This window comes from Eschrichtius robustus, chromosome 3 (genome assembly GCF_028021215.1).
Source record: "Eschrichtius robustus isolate mEscRob2 chromosome 3, mEscRob2.pri, whole genome shotgun sequence".
NCBI lineage: Eukaryota > Metazoa > Chordata > Mammalia > Artiodactyla > Eschrichtiidae > Eschrichtius > Eschrichtius robustus.
Window position 1 is genome coordinate 102,448,551 of NC_090826.1, and position 7,033 is coordinate 102,455,583.

A 7,033-nucleotide genomic window follows, 5' to 3' on the forward strand; every position below is an offset into this window, starting at 1 on the left:
CTGGAGAATTGAAAGGATGCCACGTGCCTCATCTCACCTCGGATATTAAGTGTGAAATTCCTCAGACCCTATTAACCAAAGCAATCTCCAGAATCAATATTCATTAAACAGCCATGTGCATGAACAAAAGTTAATCACAAAGAAGACGTAGATGCTGCTTCCAAGTTGACTCTGTCCAAAAGGATAGATAATACTAATGGAGATAAACCTTTCTTCCTGTCTTGGGAAAAGGAGGGTGGAAAAGAGTCCCACTTATCGGAATGGATTTGAAGCACTCCACAGCTGCCCCTGTGCCCTCCTCATATCTCTTCATATGTAAAGTATTTTCTATTTGAAGGACAGAGCAAGACTAGATTAATAGCCGGACTGGTGACCCTTGTCTGTAAAGGGCCTTGGCCTCTCATAAAAATACTTAATAGAGTTCTTTCCCTTTAATTGCATGCCACAATCTTTGGGGGCCCATCCATCTCTACGGATGCTCCAGGCACTAGCCTCCCTTTATAATGTGACTCTGCCTGAGTGTGGAATCAGCTGATGAGGCCAGGGGTCTCAAGGCAGTACACCATCTGGTCAAGGTCATGGGTGGCACATTACCAATTAGAAAGCATGGCAGGGAGGATGTTGTGTGGCTGGGGGCCAGGAATAGATGGTGGATCAGCCATTAGTAAAGGAGCCAGTGTAGGTGTTGCAACAGATTAATACACAAATCTTTGCTCTCAGGGGATCCTGCATGAAATCTTAGATTTGGTCACTCGGAGCTTTCGGAGTGGATAATGAAGCAACTTCATTAAAAAATGAGCATGCACTTAGAGCAGTGGGTCTCAAACTTTAACGTTCATTTGAGTCACCTGGGGATCTTGTTAAAAGACTGTTTCTGATTCGGTGGGTCGGAAGTGGGCCTGAGATTTTGCATTTACAATAACCCGGAAGATGCTAGTGCTGCTGGGTAATGGACCACTCTTTCAGTAGCAAGGTCTCAGAACATATCCTACCTGAATTCTCTGCTTCCCCTCCAGAAGACTTCCCTGCAATTTTCTACATCGTTGGAATCTGGTTTCTATAGTCAGGCTTTCTACTCAACACCTTAATTAAATGAGGTTTCTCTTGTATGTTAATAGTGAACAAGAAAGACCTGTCTCTAAACTTTCGTTTTTTCTTTTTCTTTTCACTTACCTTTTAATTGTGCAAGTAATTCTATTTTGGACAACTCAAATATCATATCATTTCATCTGTGAGCTCTTCCTTGTCTATCTCTAACATAAGGACTCTTCTTTTAAGATTAACATAACCACAATACCATTATTATTCTCAAAAAATTTCATAATTCTTTAATATCATATAATATCTAGTTCATGTTCAATTTCAGATAATTATCCCCAAGATGTCTTTTCATAGTTGGTTTGTTTGAATCAAGATCTAAGCCAGGTCTACAAGTTACATTTGGTTGGTTTGTGTCTTAATGTGTTAAATCTCTTTTAATCTCTAACAGCTCCTCTTTTTTTGTTTTGTTTTGTTTTGTTTTGTTTTGTTTTGTTTTTTGCTATTTCATTCCAATTATTTGTTTAAGAAACTAGGTTGGGGGCTTCCCTGGTGGCGCAGTGGTTGAGAATCTGCCTGCCAATGCAGGGGACACGGGTTCAAGCCCTGGTCTGGGAAGATCCCATATGCTGCGGAGCAGCTAGGCCCGTGAGCCACAACTACTGAGCCTGCGCGTCTGGAGCCTGTGCTCCGCAACAAGACAGGCCGCGATAGTGAGAGGCCCGTGCACCGCGATGAAGAGTGGCCCCCGCTTGCCACAGCTAGAGAAAGCCCTCACACAGAAACGAAGACCCAACACAGCCAAAAATAAATAAATTAAAATAAATTAAAAAAAAAAAAAGGAAACTAGGCTATTTGTTCTGTAGAATTTCCCTCATTCTGAATTTGTCTGATTGCATCTTCTTGGTGTCATTTACCATGTTCCTGTAACCTCTATGTTTCCTGTAAATAGGTAGTTAAATCCAGAGACTTGACTAGATTCAGTACCCTTTTTTTTGTTTGTTAAGTAATAATCCTTAAGTGGTGCTATGTACTTCCTAGACTCTCACTCTGGAAGGAACACATGACTGGCTGTCTCACTTTTAGAGATGTTAGGATCCGTCCTTGTGTTCAGATGATGTTAACCTGAACCACCTATTACAAAGCCCTTCATCGTCCTTTGGTTTCCAGTTTTAGCCATCATTGATAATCCCTGTTGGCACTCTTGAAAGTCTTCCTGTAGCACCCTGTGCTTCCCTATCCCACCACTTTGTTCATCAATTTTCCCTACGTTATGGTGAATTTCCTCAAGGTAGGATCACGCCTCTCTTTAGCACCTAAGCCAGTACCCGGCATAGAGTTAATACCCAGTAAATAGTTATTGAATGAGTGAATTCTGCTGCTAACATCTCCTGAGATCAGTGGATGCCCGCCGGGGATTGGTTCTTCGGTTACGTTCTTCGTGGAGGTGTTCAGGACTTTTAAAGGCCTGGCAATATAGAAGGAATTCCTTCTAGAAATTCAACCACTATTAGGCTTGGTGCCACCTCAGAGACAGGTATTTAAGACACGACTGGGGTTCCCAGGCCCCATGGTGCCACAGAGGAGGTAAGGAGAGAAAAAGGAAGGGACTTTCTCAGTCTCTGAGTCAAGGAAACAGACCTCTCGGGGTCAGATACATGGTCACAGGCAGAGAATTACTGAGGCGACAGAAGTTCCCGCTTTGGAGGGAAGCAAGGAATACTCCAGGCAACAATTTCCTATATGCCTCTTTGCCTCCTTTGAACCCCAATAACCTATTTCTGAGTGGAGGGATGACTGACGTTTGCACTGAACTTTGTTCCCCTTCTCCCAGGATGTCTTTGAATTTAACAGCCCTCGTGTGGAACAGTGCTTCCAAACTGCTCCACTTGTGGGATAGTAGATGACCTTTGAGCTTCTTCAGTGTATTTGTGACAGGAAATAAAATGTGGTGAGTTGCTTCAATATCCTAGCACAAGGGGCAAGATCTTAGTTTTGGGAGACTGAAGGATTAATAACAACATGTCCAGTAGGGGGAGCCCTTACCAATGAAGATGCAGATGGTATTTTGGAATAAGGAGGAAAGGCTAAACGGAGGTACTTGCTGAGGTTCTGAAGACACCCTTTAAAAGAAATATGTAAAATTAAAAGGGAACTGCTAACTTTCCAGGTTCCAAATGCTAACAACCTCATTCTCTCCCCTACTCCCTCTGCTAATGTGAGTTTACACACGGATACGCAAGCTTATTCGTTAAAACGCTGGTTCAACTGGGGATGATTTTGTGCCCCAGGAGACATCTATCAATGTCTGGAGATATTTTTGGTGATCAAGACTGTGGAATTGCTACTTGTATCTAACGACTCCAGGCTAGGGCTGCCACTAACCATTCTACAATGCACAGGACAGTCCCCACATCAAAGAATTGTCTGGCCGAAAATGTCAATTGTGCTGAGGTTAAAAAACCCTACCTTCAAACAATCTTTTGTCCCGTCACCAATTATAGTCACATTCAATTGCACAAACTCTGAGACACTTGCAGTATAATGTCTTCCACCTGAATTCCTAAAATCCACTCTCAAGTTCCTTGGACTCTCCCTTCAGATTTATCCAAGTAACAGTTCTGTAATATTCTTCAAAATCAGAGGTCCCAAATGCATTTCTCTTTTACTAGCCAAATCTCTGCCATTTCCCCCATTCAAGTACCCTTTTCCATCTATGTGTGTGTTGTTTTTTAAGCTTTGCTTTTCATACCTCATATTGTTTTAGGAAAGAAAATACGGAAATATATAGAACAACCAATGAAACAAACGGAAACATCTCTGGTTAAAATATTTATTTTTCCTGAATACTCCCTACAATCCCTATTTCGGAGTTAAAGAAGGTTCCCCCCGCCAAGATCCAATTAAGCAGGGCACTTTTGGGGGCACACTGCAATCAAAATTAAGAGATTGATGCTTGACAGAAAAGGCTAGGGGGTTTTAACCTTTGCTGAGTTTGAAAATGGAAAGCTATGGCATCTCTGCCATCAGTGAGTTTCCTTCAATATTTTGATGAAGGTGGTAGAAAACCCAAATGATAGAGTTGGAGAGTTACAGAAACTCTCAAGTCCTAGCTCTTTTCCTGTAAAATAAAGGGTTGTCTCCAGGACCCCTTCCGGCTACAGACTTAGAGTCAGTGCCCACTCTTAGGATCAAAGGGCTAGATTGAAAGTCTTTCTGGAACTAGTCAGAGGAGTTAGAAGTTAAGTGGGCGAGGCAAGTTGGGCTGCAAAGAGGAAGATGTTTCAGTGAAGCTGTCTCATCCCCTCACACCTTTTCCTGGGAGTGTTATGATCTCCTTAAATCAGCATCCTCACCATCACCATAAGCCAAGTGCTAATGCTTTACCTGCTAATCCGCAATCCTCAAAATAATTTTCTAAAGACCATAGAATATAAGCAATTTCCTCAAGGATGGGAAGGATGTATACATATCTGTATCTGAGGAAGGGAGCTTGGAATGAGAGTAAAATGGAGAGAGGACTTCTGAAGGAGCAAAACCTGGTCTCAAGTTCTTGCGTGCCCAACGAGACAGACCAGCCATCACTCACCGAAGACTGACAAGCTCAGCCTCACCGTCTGATGAGGTCCATATTAGTAAATGCCACGTGGTGAGTTCCCAACCTTCTGTATTTCTTCCCTGTCACCTCTTAGAACTGTAAACGGTCTAGATTGCCAGCTTTCTCAATCTGTGGATGAAAGTAAAATTATATTACTAACGACCAGTAGAAGCTTTTATTTTTGTCCCCACTAACACCCACCTGCCTCACCTCTTCAATTCCTTCTCTCCCCTACCCCTATATTTTGGATAGTCTCAGAAGAGGTGCCACTCATGAGCTCACAAACCACTACATGGCACCTGTCATCTTCTTCCTCTGGAAGAATCATGAAGCTTCAAGGAATGGCAATATTGACACTTTAGATGATGTCCTCCCTTTTTTAGGAAGGCAAGATCCATTCCAGGATGTTCCTAGTCACCACCAGTCCTTAAAGTGGCAGAGCTGTGCTGAATTTTATGGAAAAGTGGGGGGGAAATCTTTTCCTCATCTCTGTGTGAATCTGTGCAGCTGCCCCTCAAAGCTTTGCCCAGAACTCGACAAAAGACATTCAGGAAAACAGCCTCTGCTTCAGAGGCTACTAATTGGCCAAGAACACACATGCGCACACACGTGCACACATGCGCACACACGTGCACACATGTGCACACACGTGCACACACACAGGCTCACATAAACAAGCAACAGAAGAGCTGAAATCTCTGTTTAGAAATTTTTTTTTTTCCAAAATAAGTAGGGTCTGCAGAGAGGCAACTTTGCCTAAAACCGAGGTAAATTTCATCCAATAGCTTACACTTGTTTTCTCCCAGCTATGGTGTCTCAAGCATCCCACTTCACAACTATGGGCCTTGCTTTTTACTTACATATCTAAATTTCTATTCCAAGAGTTTTCCCAGATTAAAAGAATAGTATCTCTACCTCTTACAAGACATAAATCTCTTGCAACTTTTGAATCATAGTTTTAAAAGCTATGTACCCTTCCCGTGAAGGTCCCCAAATGATTAGGGCAAAGCTTCAGTCAGAATTCAGGTTCAAATGTCTTTGGGTTTCTTCTTGCTTCAGCACATGACCTGGAAATCACTTCTTCCCAAGGAAATGGCAGTGGGAGAGGAGATGGTAGCAGAAGGCATAGTTCCCTCTTCTATATTCTTCTCTAGAGATCTCAGGGATCCTGGTCATATGTGGAATGTTAGACTTGAAGGGACTTTAACAGCCTGCAGTAGATGCAGCAAATTGCCTGACTCAGCTTCCATCCTCACCTCCTAGTATACTTCCTGCAGGTGCTGGAAAGTTCAGCATTTCATTTCCCAAGCTTTCCTTGCAGCTAGCGTCTCGCATGCAATTTAGGTTCTGCCACTTACATGCATAAGCAGGATTCAAATCATGGAAGTGAGGCAGGGGCTGTCTTCTTGCTCCGCTGGCTGTTGTTGCTGAAGAGCAAGGTCAAGGACACAGGCATGTGCTGCAGCAGTGTCAGTTTCTAGTTTCCTGGTGCCTAGAGGCAGTTGTGGTGGAGGTGGCAGAGGCCATGGATGCTTGGTTAGCAGGCACAGCAGTGTGGACTTGAGCTCAATGGTTCCAGGGCTGACTTTCTGGAGTCCAGCCTAGAATCCACTCCTCTGGCTCTTCCAATAACTTTGCCCTCCCGCATTTCCTGTATTAAGTTCCTTTCTGCTTAAAACACCAGATTTCTGTTTCCTGCTTTGAACCCTGCCTCATACAAAGTCATAAACAGATGAAGAACCTCTGTCTTGCTTTCCACTGATCTGAGCACAGAAGTGAGGGCCCCAGTGTAACAGAGAGTGGGAAATAATAAACAGGAAACTAAGCCAGGGTGTGTCAGGGCCTGGGGAGACCTCAGGGCTGCTTTACAAAGATGTACTAGAATATGTTCTTAAAGCTCATTAGTTTAACTGAAATATTACAAAAAGTTTCTAGTGCCTAGGCTTGGAGTTGAAAACAAGGATGAGCTTGAACTGCAAATTAAGCAGAAATACCTGTTAATCTAAAAGTCCTTATCCAGATAAATGTGAAGCAGAGGTGAGTACTGTTCATTAATTCTCTCTCATGTTCTATAAATAAACTGACGAAGTGGTAAAAGTTGTGCACAAAAAGCCTGTATTCACACAAAATCACACCTCAGATTTCCTGATTGTAGCTCATATACCCATTGCTGAGAAGTTTAATTTCCCTGTTGTGTTACAGCATGTTGTTCAAATAACCTATACATTTACAGCCCAGCGATGTATTGAGTTTCTAGGGCGTACTGTAGATGCTCACATCTGTTGTTCAGGGTAAATAATGTTTTACAGGATCTGGAAATTGCCTACAGTTATGGGTCCAATTTTGCTACAACTATCTGGCAAAAGAAACAAACTGGAAGGGTGGAGGGAGGACATT